At 34.5% G+C, this 21,230-nt stretch overlaps 2 pseudogenes; both read left to right on the top strand.

Annotated features, from left to right (window-relative positions):
• Nucleotides 1-1,127: 1,127 nt before the first annotated feature.
• On the top strand, nt 1,128-2,927 carry LOC141540945 (polyadenylate-binding protein 4 pseudogene; annotated as a pseudogene).
• Nucleotides 2,928-3,044: 117 nt separating this feature from the next.
• Nucleotides 3,045-4,091, top strand: LOC141540948 (polyadenylate-binding protein 4 pseudogene; annotated as a pseudogene).
• Nucleotides 4,092-21,230: the final 17,139 nt, after the last annotated feature.

The raw sequence follows: 21,230 nt of genomic DNA on the forward strand, positions 1-21,230 counted from the left end.
GGAGAGAAGGAAAGGCAATTCAAGTGGGAGGAACTTCAAGAAGGGAGCATAAATATAATGCTGAGTGTGTGTACTTTTGAAAAAGAAGATTTGACTGGAGTGGAAATTTATGCTAGGCACTTAAAGTAAGTAATGCTGGCTAGCTAAGGCAAAGCCAGATTAAGGAGTCTGCCATTATGACATGATATATTGTAAAAATACAGTGGTGATTAAGGCATAAAATGACACTCCTGTCATAGTGTCTCCCAAAATCTTGGGACTCTTTACTTGACTTTTTTTCTTTATATGGGGAGAAGTGAGTATCTTTAGAGAGGAAAAGGAGAACTCATTTCCCTCTCCTTCCCTCAAGTTTTTTTTTTTAATATAAATTTTTTGACAGTATATATGCATGAGTAATTTTTTTATAACATTATCCCTTGTATTCATTTTTCCAAATTATCCCCTCCCTCCCTCTACTCCTTCCCCTAGATGACAGGCAATCCCATACATTTTACATGTGTTACAATATAACCTAGATACAATATATGTGTGTAAATTCCATTTTCTTGTTGCACATTAAGTATTAGATTCTGAAGGTGTAAGTAACCTGGGTAGATAGACAGTAGTGCTAACAATTTACATTCACTTCCCAGTGTTCCTTCTCTGGGTGTAGTTGTTTCTGTCCATCATTGATCAGCTGGAAGTGAGTTGGATCTTTTTTATGTTGAAGATATCCACTTCCATCAGAATACATCTTCATACAGCATTGAAGTGTACAGCTATCTTCTGGTTCTGTTCACCTCACTCAGCATCAGTTGATGTAAGTCTCTCCAAGCCTCTCTGTATTCATCCTGTTGGTCATTTCTTACAGAGCAATAATATTCCATAACCTTCATATACCATAATTTACCCAACCATTCTCCAATCAAAGGACATCCATTCATCTTCCAGTTTCTAGCCACTACGAAAAGAGCTGCCACAAACATTTTGGCACATACAGGTCCCTTTCCCCTCCTCAGTATTTCTTTGCTTCCCTCAAGTTTGTGACTATTCACAAATACTCATCAATTCTAATGTCATGGCTAAGAATGACTTATTAATCCAAGCACTGAACAGTAGGGTTTATTTAGTTGGGGAGAGAATAGTTCATGTCCTCCATCATCTCCACTGTCCTGCAAGGCAGAATGGTAAGTAGTGACTCAGAGGAGTAGTGGAGTATGTCACAGAGCCACTGGGGGTCCAGATTTAAATAGATTTTTTTAAAAAGGGATCTTCCCTTTTTATTGTAAGTAAGGCGATGGGATTAGGGAACATGGAGTGAGGAGGGTGTCCAGCAGTCGGCCTAGAGTGAGAAAGATCTTAGTCTTCTGATCTGCACTCAGTTATTTGTTAGCTGTGTGAAACTAAGCAAGTCACTTAACCTCTGTCTGCCTTAGTTTCCTTCTCCCTGCCTTGTGATGCCTGAAATGCCCCCTGCAATTTGTGTCTTAAAATTCTTAGCTCCTTTATTTTTGCTGTTCTTGGTTCTTTGTTCTTGAAGAGGAAGGATGCTATCATGAGGGTAATGTCTTCACTTGTGCACAAAGTCGTTAGTCAGCTTTACTCTGTTGTCCAGAGTCATTTAATGCTAGTTGCAAAACAAGTCAAGATACCTGGTGATGTCTTAGGAAGCAGTGGGTGACCTTCTTTAAAGATTCAGTTGGAGTGCTGCCTTCTATATGATTATTTTTTCCAGTGTCCTTATACTTTTTTCCTCTACTCTTTAATCTTCAATCCAGCAAAACTGGTCTTCTTTCTATTCCACCAACCAGACACTCCAATTCCTGTCCTTCATGCCTGAAAGTCTTTCTTTACTTCTTCATCTCCACATCCTTCAAGATTTTCTTCAAAGAGCAGCTAAAAATTTCACCTTGTACAGGAAGAGTTATTGATTCTCTCTTGGTATTTCCTATTTATTATGTATATAGCTTATTTGTTTATTCAAACAATTATGTAGCTCTATCTCTCTGCTCCTCATTTTGGGGGTCTCCCTCCCCTCCCTAAACCCCGCACTCCCCAAAAGATCTTAAAAAGTGCTCCATCTGAAAGTAGAAGAATGGGTTTTGGGAGATTATGCTATCTCTGCTACAACCAGACTGGGGGCTTGGATTGATACCTCTGGTTCTTAGAGAGGAGATCTTGGTGTGCTCCATCCACCTGACCTTGCATTGAGCCCCATTATGTTTGTCTTTTGTCAGTCCACACCCAGAAAGACTTGCTTCTGGAAGGGTTTGGGATGTTGAGAGGTAGAGAGATGTATACTACTGTCAGCAGTTACACCAATGGCTTCCTTGTATTTGGGTGACTTGGACTCAAATTTCACTAAAGCCATGTTATATGAGAAATTTAGACCTCTCAGATCCATGCTCTCCAATGGAGCCTTCAAGGACATGATTACCAGGCACTTTTTCTACATAAACTTTCTGGAGTCAGCAGATACTGAACATGCCCCAGATACCATGAACTTTGATGAAATTAAAGGCAAACCAATTTTCTTGGGATTTCTCATTAAGGAAATCAAGAGTTTGGAATGTTTTCATGAAAAACCTGGATAAATCCATAGCAACATGGCATTAAGAAACTTATGCATTTGAGGACATCTTCCTCAGCAAGATGACATATGATGAGAATGGTCCTAAAGGCTATGTATTTGGGCACTTTTAAACCTAGGTAGAGCAGATGGATGACATGCTCAAAGTGTTTGTTTGTAGATTTAAGTCAAAGGAAGAACCAGAAGTGGAATTCAAAGCCAAAGCAAAGGAATTCAACCAATGTTAATTAAAAAAAAAAACCTGTGTGTTGATATGGATGATGAAAGATTAAAGGAACTTTTCAGAAAATATGATAAAAATTTGAGTGCAAAAGTTGTAAGGATGTGGTTCCCACAAAACAAGAGAAGGGAATTGTAAGGGTCCTTTGAATGGACGGCCACAGAGCAACAGGAGATTGAGTGGCCCAGAAGTAATATTTGTGGATATAGGACTTCTCTGTGGGTGGGATCCTGGCCATATTGAGATAGCTTCGTAATGGGTGATGAATCTCTTGATAGTTGGCTGTGTGTGTGACCTCACAGGCCCTTTATAAGCCCACTGCAGACAGCAAGTCTCTCTCTTTAACCTGGCTCCCTAGATTGAGGTAGACAAGCCAAGCTGATGGATAGCCAAGAGAGGTAAGGAGTTTCGTAGTGAACACGTGGGTCTTTAGACCAGGTGTTCACTAGGGAGCTAACAAGTCAGGGAATTATGTGAGTAGATATAATAAAGGCTTTTAAGATTACACATGGCTGTTCTTGAGTGCGCTACCGATTATTAAACTATGGATTCAAGAAATCGTGGCCAGAGACCTTTGAAGGCCTCAGAGGAGGCGAGCCAGATAGAGTTGACAGTGCAAAGGTCAGTGGTCAAAGATACTCTGTTGGGCCTAGGACAGACTGGTAATAGTAACTGCCAGGAGTGCATGTTACAAAAAGTCTTGACTGACTCTAGTAGAAAAATCCTCAGACTTTGTGAGCTTTGAGAAAAATGAGGATGCCAATAATACAGTTGCAGAAATGAATGGAAAAGACACCAATGGAAAAATAGTATTTGCATCTGGGCACAAAAAAGTTAAATGTTAGATTTAATTAAAATAGAAATTTGAGCAGTTAAACAGGAGAGTTTAGTTACTACCAGGGGGTGGATCTCTATGGTAAGAAACTGGGTGATACCATTGGTGATGAAAAATTAAGGAAGGAATTTATATCAATTATCTCTACCAAGGTAATGCTCAAAGATGGGTGAAGTAAAAAGTTTGGCTTTGTCTACTTTTCATGGCCTACTGAGGCTACCAAACTAGTGACAGAAATGAATGATTGCATTGTGGCCTCCAAAGCCCTGTGTCTTGTTCTTGCCTAAATGAAGGAAGAAATAAAAGCCCAATGTATTCAGCATATTGAAGGAATGAGAACCCTCCCTGATCATTAATCAGTTTCAACCAACTCTGGGGAGTATTTCATGCCAGCAGTGCCCAAGACTCAGAATAGACCTTCTTATGCTTTCAATTAAATAGCCCAAATGAAACCTAATCTATCATGACAACAACTTCAAAGATCTCAAAGCTTCAAGAAATGCCAAAGACCATTCTCCAATCTGGACCACTCTTCACATGTGATTCCAGCCAGGCTTCTTATAATTTCTCTACTACACATCAGCAAGTGGGAGTGCTAACTGCTATGCAAAATTTATCTCCTAGATCCTTTGTAGCCTGCACAATATTCCTCCTCACAAATATGCAGTCATCCCATCATACCAAAATCTGTGGGATGCAGCTAAAGCAGTAATAAGGGGAAATTTTATATCTTTAGAGGTTTATTTGAAGAAAATAGAGAAAGAGAAAATTAACGAATTGGGCCTGCAACTTAAAAAGCTAGAAAAAGACCAAATTAAAAACCCCCAGCCAAAAATTAAACTTGAAATACAAAAATTAAAAGGAGAAATCAATAATATTGAAAGTAAAAAAACTATTGAATTAATAAATAAAACCAAGAGTTGGTTTTATGAAAAAGCCAATAAAATAGATAAACCTTTGGTAAATATGATCAGAAAAAAGAAAGAGGAAAATCAAATTGTTAGTCTTACAAATAAAAAGGGGGATCTTTCCACCAATGAAGAGGAAATTAGAGAAATAATAAGGAGTTATTTTGCCCAACTTTATGCCAATAAATTTGATAACTTAAGTGAAATGGATGACTTTCTCCAAAAATATAGGCTCCCTAGTTTAACAGAGGAGAAGATAAATTGCTTAAATAGTCCCATTTCAGAAAAAGAAATAGAACAAGCTATTAATCAACTTCCCAGGAAAAAATCCTCAGGACCAGATGGATTCACATGTGAATTCTACCAAACATTTAAAGAACAATTAGCCCCAATGTTATATAAATTATTTGAAAAAATAGGGGATGAAGGAGTCCTACCAAACTCCTTTTATGACACAGACATGGTACTGATACCTAAACCAGGTCGATCGAAAACTGAGAAAGAAAATTATAGACCAATTTCCTTAATGAATATTGATGCTAAAATCTTAAATAAGATATTAGCAAAAAGACTTCAGAAAATCATCTCCAGGATAATACACTATGATCAAGTAGGATTTATTCCAGGAATGCAGGGCTGGTTTAATATTAGGAAAACTATTAATATAATTGACCATATTAATAATCAAATTAATAAGAACCACATGATCATCTCAATAGATGCAGAAAAAGCATTTGACAAAATCCAACAATCCATTCCTACTAAAAACTCTTGAGAGTATAGGAATAAATGGACTATTCCTTAGAATAATCAGGAGCATATATTTAAGACCGTTAGTAAGCATAATATGCAATAGAAATAAACTGCAACCTTTCCCAGTAAGATCAGGAGTGAAACAAGGTTGCCCACTATCACCATTACTATTCAACGTAGTACTAGAAACGCTAGCCTCGGCAATAAGAGCCGAGAAAGAGATTCAAGGAATTAGAGTAGGAAATGAGGAAATCAAACTATCACTCTTTGCAGATGACATGATGGTATACTTAGAGAACCCCAAAGACTGCTAAAAAGCTATTAGAAATAATTCACAATTTCAGCAAAGTGGCAGGATACAAAATAAATCCACATAAATCCTCAGCATTTTTATATATCACCAACAAAATGCAACAGCAAGAGATACAAAGAGAAATTCCATTCCAAACAAATGTTGAGAGTATAAAGTATTTGGGAATCCATCTACCAAAGAAAAGTCAGGAATTATATGAGAAAAATTACAAAACACTTGCCACAAAAATAGAGTCAGATTTAAATAATTGGAAAGACATTCAGTGCTCTTGGATAGGCCAAGCGAATATAATAAAGATGACAATACTGCCCAAACTAATCTATTTATTTAGTGCTATACCAATCAGACTCCCAAGAAACTATTTTAATGACCTAGAAAAAATAACAACAAAATTCATATGGAAGAATAAAAGGTCGAGAATTGCAAGGGGACTAATGAAAAAAAAAAACTCAGAGGAAGGTGGTCTAAGTGTACCTGATCTAAAGCTATATTATATAGCAGAAGTCACCAAAACCATTTGGTATTGGCTAAGAAATAGACTGGTAGATCAGTGGAACAGATTAGATACAAAGGACAAAAAAGGGTACATCTATAGCAATCTAATCTTTGACAAACCCAAAGATACCAACATTAGGGATAAAAATTCATTATTTGGAAAAAACTGTTGGGAAAACTGGAAATTAATATGGCAGAAATTAGATATGGATCCACACTTAACACCATATACCAAGATAAGATCAAAATGGGTCCATGATTTAGGCATAAAGAGTGAGATAATAAATAGATTAGAGGAACAGAGGATAGTCTACCTCTCAGACTTGTGGAGGAGGAAGGAATTTATGACCAGAGGAGAACTAGAGATCATTATTGATCACAAAATAGAAGATTTTGATTACATCAAACTAAAAAGTTTCTGTACAAACAATACTAATGCAAACAAGATTAGAAGGGAAGTAACAAATTGGGAAAATATTTTTAAAAGGAAAGGTTCTGACAAAGGTCTCATTTCCAAAATATATAGAGAACTGACCCTGATTTATAGGAAACCAAACCATTCTCCAATTGATAAATGGTCAAGGGATATGAACAGACAATTCTTAGATGATGAAATTGAAACTATTTCCACTCATATGAAAGAGTGTTCCAAATCATTACTGATCAGAGAAATGCAAATTAAGACAACTCTGAGATACCACTACACACCTGTCAGATTGGCTAAGATGACAGGAACAAATAAGGATGAATGTTGGAGGGGATGTGGGGAAACTGGGACACTAATACATTGCTGGTGAAGTTGTGAAAGAATCTAGCCATTCTGGAGAGCAATTTGGAACTATGCCCAAAAACTTGTCAAACTGTGCATACCCTTTGACCCAGCATTGCTGTTATTGGGATTATATCCCAAAGAAATACTAAAGAGCGGAAAGGGAACTGTGTGTGCTAAAATGTTTGTGGCAGCTCTTTTTGTTGTGGCTAGAAACTGGAAGATGAATGGATGTCCATCAGTTGGAGAATGGTTGGGTAAATTATGGTATATGAAGGTTATGGAATATTATCGCTCTGTAAGAAATGACCAGCAGGAGGAATACAGAGAGGCTTGGAGAGACTTACATCAACTGATGCTGAGTGAAATGAGCAGAACCAGAAGATCACTGTACACTTCAACAACAACACTGTATGAGGATATATTCTGATGGAAGTGGAAATCTTCAACATAAAGAAGAGCCAACTCACTTCCAGTTGATCAATGATGGACAGAGGTAGCTACACCCAGAGAAGAAACAATGGGAAGTGAATGTAAATTGTTAGCACTAATATCTGTCTGCCCAGGTTACATGTACCTTCGGTATCTAATGCTTATTGTGCAACAAGAAAATGGTATTTGCACACATGTATTGTATCTAGATTATATTGTAACACATGTAAAATGTATGGGATTGCCTGTCATCGGGGGGAGGGAGTAGAGGGAGGGGGGGATAATTTGGAAAAATGAATACAAGGGATAATATTATAAAAATATATATAATAAAAAAAAACAAATATGCAGTCATCCAAAGTCTTTGTCCAGACTTTGCCAACATCTCAGCCAGCATTCCATATACATGTTCCATGTCAGAAACTCCTAAAAACCTCCATGCTGGCTGTAGTTTCTCCACAGCAATACAAATAGATACTGGAAGAGTGTTTCCATTGATTCAAATCATGCACAATGATTTAATGGGGAAGTATTAAATTGCTAGAGACTGAAACTTCAGAACTGTTGTACATGCTAGAGTCTCTAGAATCACTCCATTCAAAGGTGGAAGAAGCTGTTATGTATTATAACCTCATTATATCAAGAAAAATGCTGTTCAGAAGATGGTCATGGTTGATGCTCTTTCTTAGACCAGAAAAACTGGATACTCTGAAGCTAATTAGTTCTTGCATTACCTATTCACTTAACAAGTGGAAATTTCTTCATGGTACTACAGACTGAACAATAGATCACAGAACAAGCTGCTGTCATTTTGTATGTTTTTTGAGAAGTGGGGGAGAAATCAATTTGAAAAATAAATTCTTAAAAATCTAAATGTTTTCAAATAGTCAAAATTGGCAGGTTCCTTGTATGTGGCCTGGGTTCTGTTAATCTTTAATCTGATTTGTGTTTTCTAAAAAAGCTTTTCTGACAGTATTTTCATTTTGGTTTTTTTTGGAAATATCCAATTTACAGAGTCTGAAAAAATATCTCTCAATAAAGAATCAAAACTTTTAAAAATCTATGTATTGACAAGATACATATAGAAGAAATTGGAGGTAAAATCACTTATTGATTATACTCCATAAGGCATTGGAAAAGTTTATGGTATATGAAATGGGGTAACAGTATCTTACTAACAATATTTATTATCAAAAAGTGACATAAACAAATACAAAAACTCTCATATATCTATAGCACTGATTTGTAAATTCTCTCCAGTGATGCAAATTGTGCATCCCTATTGTGCCTGCCCATTCTTTTCTACTCTAGTCTCCAAAAATGCTTCTATTATTGCCATAAACTGTCCATCCAATGTTCTAGATTTTCTTGATATCCAGAGGTGTTTCAGGACCATTTTCAGTGTCATTCCTTGCCTTTGCTAAATGACTGGCCATCTCTTTTTCTTACTGTGCCATATAATTCCTTGCTGATATCTTTTAGAGGTAGGTCTCTGTTATAGGCCAGAACTCTGAACTTGAAACAAAGGATTCTTATAAGGTGTTAAGTGAGTGGAATTGATAAAGACAATAGTAGTTCAGTACATGTACTACAAGATTCACACCTATGATGAGAGAACATATAAGCTCAGACAAACTCAGCCAGAATGAGAATGCCTGCCTCCCCCACAGAAACCAAAACACATTCAGGAATACCTCAAGAAAGCTGGCCCGGGCCCTAGACAAGGAGATAATAAAGGATTTGGATTTTAACACCTGGCTGTTTGTGTGGTGATTACTCTGAACTGAAATGAAGGTTGCTCCCAGAAACCCCAAGAAATCCCAAAAGAGAACATTACAGGTCTCAATTTATGTGAATGATGAATCTCCTGAAGTGATTTGAATTTTTACTATTCAAAATTGCAATTAATATTAGAATTGATTGTGATTGGTAGATGCATGTGGCAAAAATTTAAATAAGGATAAAATTTAAATCAGGATGCAGATGTACTGTTCTTTGGAATATCCCATTGGTTTCTGGTAAAGATGGGCCATCCCCACAATGTACTTTTTCATTACCCTCAGTGTAATAGTCACTTTCATTTCATTGGAAGTTATTGTGTTCTATTCTTTGTGAGCATAAGCATATTACCCAGAAAATATATCATGAGGAAAGAAGATGGGCTGATACTTTAGAGAATCTATAACCTGAGTTTTGCCCTGGTAATCTCAAACTGTGAGAAGATCTAGAGAAAAATCTTCCTAATGTTGAATATTTACCTGTACTAAAGGGGATTTGTGGATGGATGTGGGTGTGAGTGCCCATATAAAGTCATGGGCACCCATGACTTTATATGGGCACTTGGGTACATTGAAGTATTATTAAGAAAGCATGAAATTTAAGAATATCTTGAAGGGCCAAGCTATATTAATTGAATCAGTACATTTTTTTTAATCCATAAAGCAAAGAAAGTAGAAACAATATGATAAAATGTTTATTTCAAAGTAAGTAATATCAGTTTGTAATTACTAGTATTTATAATACATTGCAGAGATAAGAGGAATTATACTAAATTATAAGCAAATTTGCAACAGTTAATATATTTGGTGTTCCTAGCATTAATGAAAGCTTTTTAAAGGCAGATTATTGTTCTTTGATCACCAGCATTCAATGTAGAAGTAAGGAAGGAAAATTTACCATTGGGCAAGTACTGTTGCCAAAACATAAATTACATAACATCAAATTTAGTCCATCATAGTGACTCATCTGCATTCTTCTGAGACCCTAGTCATTAGGCCATGTGACCTCTGGTGTTAATAGAGCTGGGCAACCATTTCATTGAGGAAATAGCTGTATCAGAGGTGTGACTAGTCTTGTGGGAGTGAAGGGTCATTTAAGTTTGTCACGTTGAAATGAAAATTCCTAAAGGAGCTGGATGTAAGCACAGAGGAGGTGCTAGTTCTAGAATGGAAATCTGTCCAAATAACACTCTTCAATTTGCTAATGCAGCTGAAGGTTATATTGCCAAACTCTGTGTTTAAATGGCTGTACAGGATAACATGAAGCTGTGATTCCTCAGGCTGATTTGTAGATAAATGGGGCTGGTCGTCTTGGCAAATTGCAAAGAAGGTGAAGTTTGCCCTAGTTTCCCATATTCTCCTCCTTTTGGGGCTCATTTCTGAGGATCACTTAGCCTTTCCCTTTTAGAAAAGAAGCAAATAAAGGGCAATATGAGATACTAGAAGGAAAAGAGATAAAATGCTTATACTCTGGGTTTTCATATTCATAGTCACATCAGTTGGGTGGAAAGAAATAAGTAGAGAGAATAACTACAGAAAGATGATGAGGGCTGGACATGCTCAAGACAAGAGAAGAAAGCAACTTTTGAGTGAACCCAAATGTACATGTCTATGTCTGTAAGTATGTGTGTGTGTGTGTGTGTGTGTGTGTGTGTGTGTGTGTGTATTGGGAAGCTGAGATATGTGGCACTGAGTAAGCCTGAAGGAGAGCTTAATATTTAACTGGGGCCAATTCTTTCCACTGGAAAGTCAGCTGGGACAGAGACCTAGACTGGTGAACCCATGAATTTCCCAGTGTGGGAGGAGACTTCAGTATTTCAAAACTTTGAGATTCAGCCTCCCCAAAAATCATCATCAGAGTAGAGTGAGTAAAAAGGGAGCAAAAGAGGGGAAAGGGAAGGAAAAGATCTCAAAAAAAGAAAACTCAGACCTTAAATACAAGCAGATAAATCAAGAGAGAAAGCATTAACAACAGAAGATCTAATAAATAAGTTGAATTATCTGTGAAGAAATACTATAAAACAAAAGAAAATGATTTGCTAATTGATGAGATTGAAGAATCTATGAAATGTGAGGAAAAGATGGAACCATAACACACTTCCCAAGTGGTTTAAAAAATTAGAATTATGAGAGCAAAATTTATGACCTGCACAGTAAAAATAATGGTCAGAAGAGGAAAAACTAAAGAGAATAGACTAATAGGTTGGGAATACAAATACACAGAAGAGAATAACAATTTAAAATAATACTAAGAGAAAATGTGTTCATTAATCTAAGCAAAACACATGGATTTTGAAAATAAGATTATAAAGGCAGGCTAAAGATCTAGGTCTCTCAGAACGCAAGAAGACAAAAAAATCTATATATTATGATTCAAGAAATAATACAATGGAACTGCCCAGAACTTCCAACCATAGAAAATAAAACACTAATCAAAAGAATTCCCATATTGCCTCCAGAAAAAAATACAAAATAAACATCTTTTTTTCCCCTCATATTTGTTTAATTCCTAGGCTCCCCCATTGGCAATCATAAACATTGTACAGGATTTACACACACACACACACACACACACACACACACACACACACACACACACACACACCTGTGTGCCAGAACCTGGAATTACATATATGTAACTATGTTTTAGTAATTTTATTATCATTATGAATTTTAAATTATCAGGAAACATAAAAATTTCAATATACAAGGAAGAATGAAAGAAGACTGAATTATTAACATGTGAACTTTTAATGTATAATTTGTCTTTAATATTTTAAATTCAACAAGATTGTAAAAAGGAAGTTTTAAAATACCATCCTATTTGTGTTTCTTTCTGAACTTTGTTTTTTTTTTTTATCAAATATTTTATTGTTTTTTGTTTAATAAAAACCTGAATTACCACCTACCAGCTCCCTTCTCCCTTCTAACAATTAAGTATAGGCAAGCAAAACAAATTAACACATTAAGTATATCTGAAAGTAGATATTTTTTCCTGTATTTCTACACCATCATTTTTTTTCTGTGAAAAGGAAGGAAGCAGATTCCATCATGAGTCTTGTAAAGTCATCCTTGGTCACTGCATTTGTTAAAGCTGTGAGGTTTTTTCCAAAGGTTTTTTTTTTTCATTATTATGCTCATAATGTAAATAATTCTGTAGTTTTTACTCATCCTATTGTTCATCAGTTCAAACAGTTGTAGCCAGATTCTTTGAATCTATTGCTTTCATAATTTCTTAAGTTAAATCATATTTTATTACATTCTACAGTTTTTAGCCATTCTGCAAATTATAGACATTCATTTATTCCTAGTTCTTTGTTATAACAAAGCAGCAAAGTTTTTACATCTTATTTGTGTGTGTATGAGTGTATGTGTGTGTGTGTGTGTGTGTGTGTGTGTGTGTGTGTATAGTTTTTTTCATCATTTTTGCCAATCTCATGGATATAAGATGGCTCCTAAGTTTTTTTTTTTTTTTTAAATTTGGATTCCTCCTATTATTAGTGATTTGGAGTAGTTTTAAAATGGTTTTAATAGTTTGTATTTTCTTCTTTGAAATTTGCCAATTCCTATGAAATAGACTAGTCGATCAGTGGAATAATTTAGGAACATAGGACAAAATAGGCAATAACTATAGCAATCTAGAGTTTGACAAACCCAAAGACCCCAGCTTTTGGAATAAGAACTCACTATATGACAAAAAGTGCTGGGGAAATTGTAAACTAATATGGAAGAAATTAGGGCTCAACCTACCATGTAACATTACATACCAAGATAAGATCTAAATAGGTTCATGATTAGGCATAAAAAATGATATCATAAGCAAATTAGAAGAACATAGTATAATTTACCTTTCAGATCTGTGGACAAGGAAAGAATTTGTGTCCAAAGAAGAACTGGAACTCATACTTGAACATCAGATAGATAATTTTGATTATATTGGGGTAGCTAGGTGGCGCAGTGGATAGAGCACCAGCCTTGAATTCAGGAGGACGGGAGTTCAAATCTGGTCTCAGACACTTAACACGTCCTAGCTGTGTGACCCTGGGCAAGTCACTTAACCTAACCCCAGCCTCAAAAAAAAAAAAAATGATTATATTAAGTTAGAAAGTTTTGTACAAACAAAAGTAATGCAAACAAAATCAGAAGGGAAGCAATAAAAAATAATAATTTTTACATTTAAGGATTCTGTAAAGGCCTCATTTCTTCTTCTTCTTTTTTTTTAGGTATAGTTTTTATCTACCAGATATATGCATGGGTAACTTTATAGCATTGACAATTGCCAAATCCTTTATTCCAATTTTTCCCCTCTCCCCCCCCCAGATGGCAGGTTGACCAATACATGTTAAATATGTTAAGGTATAAATTAAATTATATATATATATATATATATATATATATATATATATATATATATATATATATATATATATATATATATATATACACACACACACACACACACACACACACACACACATGTCCAAACAGTTGTTTTGCTGTACAAAAAGAATCGAACTTTGAAATAGTGTACAATTAGCCTGTGAAGGAAATAAAAAATGCAGGCGAACAAAAATAGAGGGATTGGGAATAGTATGTAGGGTCCATAGTCATCTCTCAGAGTTCTTTTGCTGGGTGTAGCTGGTTCAGTTCATTACTGCTCTATTGGAACTGATTTGGTTCATCTCATTGTTGAATTGATCATCATATAGTATTGTTGTTGAAGTATATAATGATCTCTTGGTCCTGCTCATTTCACTCAGCATCAGTTCATGTAAGTCTCTCCAGGCCTTTCTGAAATCATCCTGTTGGTCATGTCTTACAAAACAATAATATTCCATAATATTCATATACCACAATTTATTCAGCCATTCTCCAAGTGATGGGCATCCACTTAGTTTCCAGTTTCTGGCCACTACAAAGAGGGCTGCCACAAACATTCTTGCACATAGGTCCCTTTCCCTTCTTTAAGATCTCTTTGGGATATAAGCCCAGTAGTAACACTGCTGGGTCAAAGGGTATGCACAGTTTGATAACTTTTTGAGCATAGTTCTAAATTGCTCTCCAGAATGCTGGATGTATTCACAATTCCACCAACAATGTATCAGTGTCCCTGTTTTCCCACATCCCCTCCAACATTGTGTATTATCTTTCCCTGTCATTCTAGCCAATCTGACAGCTATGAAGTTGTATCTCAGAGTTGTCTTAATTTCCATTTATCTGATTTATGATTTGGAACATTTTTTCATATGGCTAGAAATAGTTTCAATTTCCTCATCTGAGAATTGTCTGTTCATATCCTTTGACCATTTATGAATTGGAGAATGGCTTGGTTTCTTATAAATTAATTATATTACATATATATGCATATATATAATATATATTTTCTATATATTTTGGAAAAAATGTCTCATTTCTAAAATATATAGAGAATTGACTCAAATTTATAAGAATCCAAGCCATTCTCCAATTGATAAATTGTCAAAAGATAGGAATAATTTTCAGATGAAGAAATTAAAACTATTTCTAATCATATAAAATCCTCTAAATTACTATTAATCAGAGAAATACAAATTAAGAAAACTCTGAGATACCTGACAAATAACTCTGTCAGATTGGCTATGGCAGGAAAAGACTAAGAAGAATCTTGGAAGGGATGTGGGAAACCTGGGACACAAATACATTGCTGGTGGGGTTGTGAATGGATCCAATCATTCTGGAAAGCAATTTGGAACTATGTTCAAAAAGTTATCAAACTGTGCATACCCTTTGATCCAGCAGTGTTTCTATTGAGCCTATATCCTAAAGAGATTTTAAGGGAAGGAAAGGGATCCACATGTGCAAAAATATTTATGGCAGACCTTTTTGTAATGACAAGAAACTGGAGACTAAATGGATGCCTATCTGTTAGAGAATGGCTGAATAATTTATGGTATATGAATGTTATGGAATATTATTGTTCTATAAGAAATGATCAGGAGGATGAAGGCTTGGAGAGACTTACATGGACTGATACTAAGTGAGATGAGCAGAACCAGGAGATCATTGTACATGGCAAAATCAATATTATATGATAATCAATTGTGATGAATGTGACTCTTTCCAACAATGAGGTAATTGATGCCAGTTCCAATGATCTTGTGATGAAGAGAGCCATCTACAGTCAGAGAGAGGACTGTAGGAACTGAATGTGGATCACAACATAACATTCTCATTCTTTTTGTTGTTGTTGGCTTGCATTTTGTTTTCTTACTCATTTACTTTCTGTTTTTGGTCTGATTTCTCTTGTGCAAGAGAATTGTATAAATATGTTTATACATATTGGATTTAACATATATTTTAACATGTTTAACATATATTGAATTGCTTGCCATGTAGGGAAGGAAGAGAAAATCTGAAACACAAGGCTATGCAAGAGTCAATATTGTCAAATTATCCATGCATATATTTTGAAAATAAAAAGCTTTATTAAAAAATAAATGTGCCATATTTGTCATATGATACATATAATAAATTCCAAAAACTCAAATAAAAGAGAAATCTGCCAATTAATATCATTTGATTATTTCCCTGAGAGTAGTTCTTTTTATTTATTTGTATCAATTACTTATACATCTTGGATATTACTTTTTCATCAAAAATTTTTGCTGCAAATATTTTTCCCACTTATGATAACTTTATCAATTAGTTACTAGTATTTATCCAGTCCTCCTGTGATCCTCAAAACCAAAGTTTCATGCTATATGAGTCATGTCTTTGCTTAGGTCCTGGAATTTGGAAGAAGATCTGGGCTTATAGGGAATTCATTTCCTCCTTATGGTTCCTCAAGAAGAGAAGCTCTCCTTAAAAGTTCTTAATCTCTGTCTCAAGCTGCAGCTTGGTCATACTGATGTCAACAATGACCTTCCTGAGATTGTTGATGTCAGTTATCATATATAGTTCCATGGCCAACTCTGTCACATCTTTGACTCTGAAGTCATCATTAGCCAAATGTATATTTTTAGTCTATAAAATGATTGTCATTGTCTACTCAGTTTATATAGAAATGAGTTCTAATTCCTTGAATATCTTGAAATAGCATTTCCATTGTCTGCTCCAAGGTTCTTCCTGGTTTCTTCTCTTATTTTGACCTAGATTTTGATTATATTTCTGAGTGTGTTGAATTTGTTTTTTCCCCAAGTAGTGGTGTTTAAGATTCTAAACTTTCTCTTTGCATTCTGCTTATAATAAACTTGGGCAATTTTATATCCTGAAGTGAAGAGGAATTAAGAAGCCTCTTACTGAGGGTAACAAAGGAGAATGTAAAAGATGGCTTGAACCTTAACATTAAATAAAGAGCTCCTCAGGTGGTTCCATCGCTTCCTGACAAATAGAGGGATAAGAAATGGAAGCAGTATCAGATATTATATTGTTGGGCTCAAAGATCACTGCAACAAGCAACTGCAGCCATGAAATTAAAAAACAAATAAACACTTGCTCCTTGAAAGAAAAACTATGACAAATCTAGACAACACACTAAAAAGCAAAGATACACCTTGTCAACAAAAATTAGTAGAGTAAAAACTATGCTTTTTCCAGTTACAATTTCTTGTTATTTGTTCTTCATTCTTGAAGAGGACTTACATCAGGTAAGTGATGCCATGACATACAAGTGAATTGAATTTAAGTGAGGAAGGTCTGTGCAATGTCACCTGCCTTACTTTTCCCTCCAGATCCAACTGGGTCCAGTGGCAAGATATAGATCAAGAAGACTGGAGATGGACCTGGTTGAAATGTGATACTTTGACCTTTTAAAACTAATGTCTTCAAGTCTTAGTTTGACTGAGGCCACATCCCATTCAGTGATTAAGGCTAGGTAGTAATTGAGGCAAATAATATTTCACCTAGTCCTGAAAAATATCAATCAGTATGGGAGGAGAGTTTCTAGCCAAAACAAAAACAATTACTATTTACATTCCAAGTCAATCAGGACCCAAACAAGGAGTGAATGAGGCTTGACCTGGGACCTATGACTGTGAGAGTTGAAGTATAAAAAAATTGAATGCTACAAAATCAGTGCTTTTGATTTCTGATGCTGGAGAATATTTTGAGAGTCACTTGAACAGCAAGGAGGTCAGATCAGTCAATACTTATGGAAATTGATTCAAACTATTCACTGAATTTTAAATACTATGATTATTTAAATACCAATTGAATAATAATTTAAATGCTGTTTAAATACTATTATTATTCACTATGAATTTTAAAAATGTTGACTACACAATGATATGATGGGATTTATTAGAAAATGCCAAGATATCAGGAATAATTAGAATCAAAAGGAAAAAGCAAGGTGGGAGTGGATGAGCCAGATATTGTCATGGAAACAATGAACATGAACTTGGACAGACTTTAAGATATAGTGGAGAATGGAAGGGTCTGGTTTGTTGTAGTTCATGTTGTCATGAAGAGCTGTACATGACTGAAAAACTGAACAATAATATACATACATATGTACCTCAATATATATACATATGTAAGACATAGACATAATTGAACATAGATGTATATTTATAATATAATTTTAATAATGGCCCATTTTGCCACTTACTATTTATGTGCTTACTTTGGACTTTTTCCAATAATTTATATGAAACTTGAGAATATAGAGGTATACTGATATACATATACATATAAATACAAAATATATGTTCATGACGTACAAATATATGTATGCAGAATTCATGTGTATGTGGGAAAAAACCTCTTCCATTACTGTTCTTCAGTGGGTGCAGAAGGCTATTATCATCCTAACCATCCATTATCTCACTAGATAAGTGGACATTAATGTGACCCATTTTATCCTTCCAGGAAAGATTGAGGATTGCTCTTGGAATTAGGAACAGGAAGAAAACTGGTCCAAGACAGGAAAAGGGTGTGGCTATTTGGATATGATTACTGGATTGAGTAAATATTAGGGTTAAATAGAGAGCTTGAGCAACTAATTCTTATAAACTATAACCAGAACACTAATGCCTATAGTTCTAGTAGTCTATAAAATTGCCAATACAGTGCTTTTGTATTCGCTTTTCTTTTATTTTCATTTTGACTATTTTTCTTGATACCTTCTACCTTTGGTTAGAAGGCATCCAAAATTTTGAATCCACAGATCTCATTTTGAATTTGATCTGTGTTACTCAGTAATCTGGAATCTCAGCTATATTATCCATTTCCCTATCCAGGTTTCAGTTTCATCATTTGTCACATGAAGGTACTGGACAAGACAATGTCTAAGGTCCCTCTCAGATCCAAATCTATGATACCATTTCTGCATCAGAGATATGGAGTAAACTTTCTTGAAAACAAACCAACCTTAAGGGAAGGATTGAACAACTTGTGGTATGGCCATATAATAAATACTATTGTGTATTAAAAATTCTGACAAATACAAAGAAATATAAGTTAGATGAAATAATTCTAAATGAAGAAATTGAGATTTAAAAATATATATTTATTTAGAGAACTTGAACATTTGTATAGCGAAGTTAATCCTCACAATCCCTATGGAGTAGGTGCTATTCCCATCATTATTTCAGAGTTGAAGACCCTAAGATTGAGGGAAGTTGAATGATCTACATAGCTTCATCCAACTAGAAGACATCTAAGACAGCTTTTGAACACAGAGGTAGGACCCCATCTGCCTATCTGCCACATCATCCCACATAAGATTGGGGATAAGAGAAACTTAAGGTGGCCAGAGTGATATGAATCTTTGAATACTCCATTTCTGCTCTTTGCTGTTTCTTTACAAGTTATTTTAATAACCCCTAACTATAAACTACATTTTCTTTTCCCCCACCTTTTGCACTAGACATATGCATTTACCCTCATAGTTTTCCTAAAAATCCCTAACTATAAACTACAGTTACCTTTCTCACACTTTTGCACCAGACATGCATCTACCATCACAGTTTTCCTCTCTAACCCCAATATCGGGCAGGGAAAATATTTTTGCTTGGCCCTAACATCATCAGGATTGATTTGATTTCTCCCATAACAAGCCTCTCCAAAATAGTTTAAGCACCTATTTTTCGATGTGTCCTCTGTATCCTTATATGCCACTACCATGTGACAAAGACCTCATGTTTCCTTCCTTCTATTCTATTCTCACTCTTGCAGTATGAGGAACACCCTGAGTTGATCATCTCATCCTCATCTCATGTTCCAAAGATTCCACAGAGGCAGTACATTCTTCTGGAGAAGTATGTGGAACAGCTAGAAATTTATTAAACTTTTCAAGTTCCTCTTAGCTTTATCAGGATATGGTGGGAAGAGATTGATAAGTCAGGTAGCAATTGTATAGAATCTAAAAAGCACTTGATTTGAAACCAGGGAAACTGACCATTTACTTGCCACTTACTACTTAAGTGCTTATGGACAACAAGCTTTCAAGTTTTTTTCTAGCTCTAAATATCATAGTTCTATTCAACCTCAATCTTGAAGTTGAGGTGGGGGATCAGACTTGACAGACTGGGAAACTCTGACTGTGATATATAGGAGAGAATAGGGCTAACCTGCATTTGGTGTTGGACAGAACTATTAAAATTGCTAAACAACAACAAATTGAAGTTGTGATGATTTTTGTTTTACAATACAATTCAAAGTCTGTTACTAGGCCATCTTTCTTCATTGTTGATTCCCTTGATATTCTTGACCTTTGGTTCTTCCATATTAGTGTAAGTATTATTTGGTCCAGTTCCATAAAACAGTTTTATTTTGGTAGTTTGGTTGATATAGTACTGAATAAATAAATTAATTTAGGTAGAATTATCAACTTTTGTTATATTGATCTGGCCTACCCAAGAGCAATTGATATTTTCCCAATTGTCTAGTTTTTATTTTACTTGTGTGAAGTGTTTTGTAGATTCTCAAGTATTTTATATTGTCTGTATTTATTTTAAATGAAATTTCTCTTTCTATCTCTTTCTGCTGAGTTTTGTTGATAATATATAGAAATGCTGATGATTTCTGGGAGTTTATTTTATATCCTACAACTTTATATGTTGTTAACTATGTCAGCTAGTTTTTGAGTTGATTCTATAATTTTCTCTAAGTACACCATCATACCATATTCATAACGAAATAATATTGTTATATCATTACCTATTCTAATTCCTTCAACTTCTTTTTCTTCTATTACTGCTTTAGCTAGCATTTCTAACACAATATTAAATAATAGAAAGATAATTGGTGTCATAAAAAGAATTTTTAGGACTCCTACTTTCCCTATTTTCCCAAATAGTTTATAATATGTAATATTAAAATTAAATATTTGGTAGAATTCATTGTGAATCTATCTGATTCTGAGATTTTTCCTCTAGACATTCATTTATGGCTTGTTCAATTTCTTAGAATTAGTTAAGTGTTTCATTTCTTCTTTCATAATTTCATAAATCTGTGTAATTTATATTTTAAAAAATATTTATTCACTTCACTTAGATTCTTAGATTTATGGGCATATTGTTGGGTAAAATAGATCCAAATGTGAAGCTAGGCAAGTCACAACCCCAATTGCCTCAGCAAAAAAAAAAATTCATTTAATTTCATTTTCATTGGTGTTGAATTCATTCTTTTCATTTTGAATACTGGTAATTTGGTTTTCTTTCATTTTTAAGATGAAAATAATGACAGTCTTTTATTTAAAAAACAGCTTCTAGATTTATTTATTAGTTCACTGAGTTTTCTTACATTTAATTTTAATAATATTTGATTTTTAGAATTTCCAACTAATTTTTAATTGGGAGTTTTTAATTTGTTCTTTCTTTTTTTAAATTTCTGCTCAGTTCACTGGTTTTTTTCTTTATTTTTATTGATGTAAACATTTAAAAGATATGAAATTTCTCCTAAGTTTTGGCTGCAACCCATCAATTTTAGTATGTTGTCTCATTATTGTTTCTATGACTTGTTCTTTGACCCACACATTCTTTAGGAATAAATTATTTATTTTCTAGTTAATTTTTAATCAATGTTTCCACAGCTCTTTATTTTTTAAAATCATATTATCATATGAAAAGAATGCATTTAATATTTCTGTTTTTCTGGGAGGTTTTTATACCCCAATACTTGATTAGTACATAGGAAGGTGTCACATATAACTGAGAAAAAAAGGTATGCTTCTTTCT

The sequence above is a fragment of the Sminthopsis crassicaudata genome, chromosome 4 (genome assembly GCF_048593235.1).
Source record: "Sminthopsis crassicaudata isolate SCR6 chromosome 4, ASM4859323v1, whole genome shotgun sequence".
In the NCBI taxonomy this organism is placed as follows: Eukaryota; Metazoa; Chordata; class Mammalia; order Dasyuromorphia; family Dasyuridae; genus Sminthopsis; species Sminthopsis crassicaudata.